At 43.8% G+C, this 2,822-nt stretch overlaps 1 non-coding gene across 1 annotated transcript; it reads left to right on the top strand.

The window, feature by feature from the left end:
• Window positions 1-331: 331 nt before the first annotated feature.
• LOC121479179 lies at window positions 332-438 on the top strand. The gene has a single exon (XR_005984681.1). It is a non-coding gene; the product is annotated as a U6 spliceosomal RNA (small nuclear RNA).
• The last annotated feature ends 2,384 nt before the right edge of the window (window positions 439-2,822 follow it).

Genomic DNA, 2,822 nt, shown 5'->3' with positions numbered 1-2,822 from the left:
TATCCAAAGAAATGATGGCTCAACCCTTCACAAACTGGTAGACAATCTTAAATTTCAGATCCAAGAATCTCAACAAATCAGAACAAATACGACACCTACACACAAAGGATAAATATAAAGAAAACCACATTGGAGTCAAACTGCTGAAAACTAAAAAAATAAAGAAAAAAAATCTTAAAAAGTACTTAGAGAAAAGTAACACAGAACACATACAAGAACAATGATATAATTAGTAGTTAACTTTTTTATCATAATAAAAGGAGTCCAGAACTATATTCAAAGTGCTGACGAATCTTTTTCCAGAAAAATTATCCTTAAATAATAAAGGATAGTGCTCGCTTCAGCAGCACACATTCTAAAATTGGAACGACACAGAGAAGATTAGCATGGCCCTTGCACAGGGATGACACGCAAATCCATGAAGCCTTCCATATTTTAAAAAAATAAAATAAAATAAAAAATAAAGGATATACAGATATTTTCAGATAAACTTACCATGAGGAAATTCGGCTCCAGGGGATCAAGTCTAAAAAAAAAAAAAAAAAAAAAAGTGCTAAAGGAAGTTCTTCAGGCTAAAGGAGTTGTTCTCTTGACTGTAAGAGAAGAGTTACAAATGAGGGCCCCTGGGTGGCTCAGGTCCTGATTCTGGGGTCCTGGGCTCAAACTCCTTCTTGGGCTCCCTGCTCAGCGAGGAGCCTGCTTCTCCCTCTGCAGCCCTGGCCCTCTGCCCCTGCTCATGCTCCCTCCCTCTCTCACTCTCTCTCTCTCTTTCAAATATACATAACATCTCTTTAAAATGAGAGAGAATAGTTACAAATCAATACAATATGATACCTAGAAAAGCCCCAAAGATAAGTCAATTAAACAAGTCGCTTCTGCACAAGCTAGGAGTCAAGCAAGAAGTCACAAAAGTTAGAAATCCATTTGAACAACATGATACATAAAACGTTACTGCAGTTGGGTCCTTGGGCCCCACAACCATGAAAGCAGTGCCAAGGCTTCCTGGGGCTCCAGCTGGAGGCCGACCAGCACCAAAAGAGTGGTTACAAAGGGGAGACTGTGAACACAGAAATCTCCCACTCAGGTTCCCTCTCTAGTCCTCTATGCTAAGGAGGGAAAGGGAGGTGGCGAAAAGTGCTTTGTCCGGATTGATAAATATTGGCAGGCAATTCTAGGCGCTCATTGGTGGCCTCGGACCTGGAGCCCTCTGTGTTAAGGCTGCTTGGTCTAGGGGGCCGCATTCTGGTTCGGCCTCCTAGGAGCAGCAGTGTAACAATAGCATCCAACAGAAAGTGCCCTGGTGCATCATGCTTTTCACGTGGGCCTTGTTGCCATGGTCCTTAGCGGCCTCAAAAACAGCAAAATCCAATCTGCGGTATTCAGCTGACACAGAAAAAGAGAAAGGAAAAAGAAAAAAAAAAAAAAAGAACAACCCAACAGTTACCTTGGTATGTTTCTATTACAAAAGAAAAAGAAAAAAAGTCTAGGACCCAACATCTAATGTTGTCTGCCTTGGGAAGATAAGAAATGAAGAACACGATGAAGCAGGAGGAAGGAAAGAAGGAAGAAAGGGAGGGAGGGAAGAAGGAAGGGTGGTGGTAATTGCTTATGAGTCCAACGTGGGGTTCCTCTCTGAGTTTCCATGTGTTGATCTGCTGATGATTTTCCCTCGAGGATTTTTCCTGTTGTCCTGGTTCTTTGTATGTCGAGTATTTTTGGATGTATCCTGTACCTTGTGAATATTATGTTAGGAGACAGGAGACCCCGAGTCCTCTAACAGTCCCTAGAGGGTCCTGACTTCTAGTGGCGGTGCTGTCACAAAGCAGTTTACCTACTTAGGGGGAAATGTCAAGCTTCAGGAGCCTGGACGGCTCAGTCGGTTAAGCGTCTGCCTTCAGCTTGTGTCATGATCCTGGGGTCCAGGGATCGGCCCCTCCACCCAACCACCCAACAGGCTCCCTGCTCAGTGGGGAGTCTGCTCCTGCCCGTGCCCTTCCTCTCTGCAGATCCCCTCTGTCAAATAAATAAATAGAAGATCTTTAATGAAAAAAAAAGAAAGAAAGAAACTTAAAATTCCATCTGAACACCCAGGGGTAGAATTCCAATCCTTTGCCTTGTCGCTCATGGTCTGTCCCACAGAGACGCAGACCTGTGTCAGCTCAAGTGCAGAAGTGGAGCCTCCCCTCCCCCTTCCCTGCAGGTGGCACCTGCCACATAGTCTCAGATGTCCAGGGAAATCCTGTTTTCCTAGTCGTCTGGCTTGAATACGATTGTGTGTGGTTCTGCGTTTTGTGTTTTGCTTTGCTCTTGGAGTTTTAGCCACGTGCGCCGCTGCAGTTATCCACAGTTGGGGCTGCCCTGGGAGCAAAGGCTCCTTTTCCTGTTCCTCGGACTAGAAAGACAGAGTTTCTCTCTGAAATTTGCTCCCTGTACCAACCACTCCCCACCTTTTCACACTGAAACTGCCCTTGATTGTGGCACAAAAATAAAAGAGGGATAAACAACCCAGAAACTTACCCTTTAAGGGTCATTTTTCGGATTTGGCCTTTCATCCTCCATTTATTTGCTGTTGCTAATTTTCAGAGTTCTTAGGTTGTTGGGTTTTGAAGTTTTTTGTTGTTGTTCTGTTTTTGGTGTTTAGGAATGAAGAGAAAATAATACAAATAATCTATCATTAAATTTTCTGTCTTTTTTTTTTAAGATTTTATTCATTTATTCATGAGAGACACACACAGAGAGAGGCAGAGACACAGGCAGAGGGAGAGGCAGGCTCCATGCAGGGAGCCTGATGTGGGACTCGATCCCAGACCCCAGGATCACAC

This window comes from Vulpes lagopus, chromosome 19 (assembly GCF_018345385.1).
Source record: "Vulpes lagopus strain Blue_001 chromosome 19, ASM1834538v1, whole genome shotgun sequence".
NCBI lineage: Eukaryota > Metazoa > Chordata > Mammalia > Carnivora > Canidae > Vulpes > Vulpes lagopus.
The sequence above is the reverse complement of the archived record's forward strand: the minus strand, read 5'-3'. Positions and strand labels throughout refer to the sequence as shown.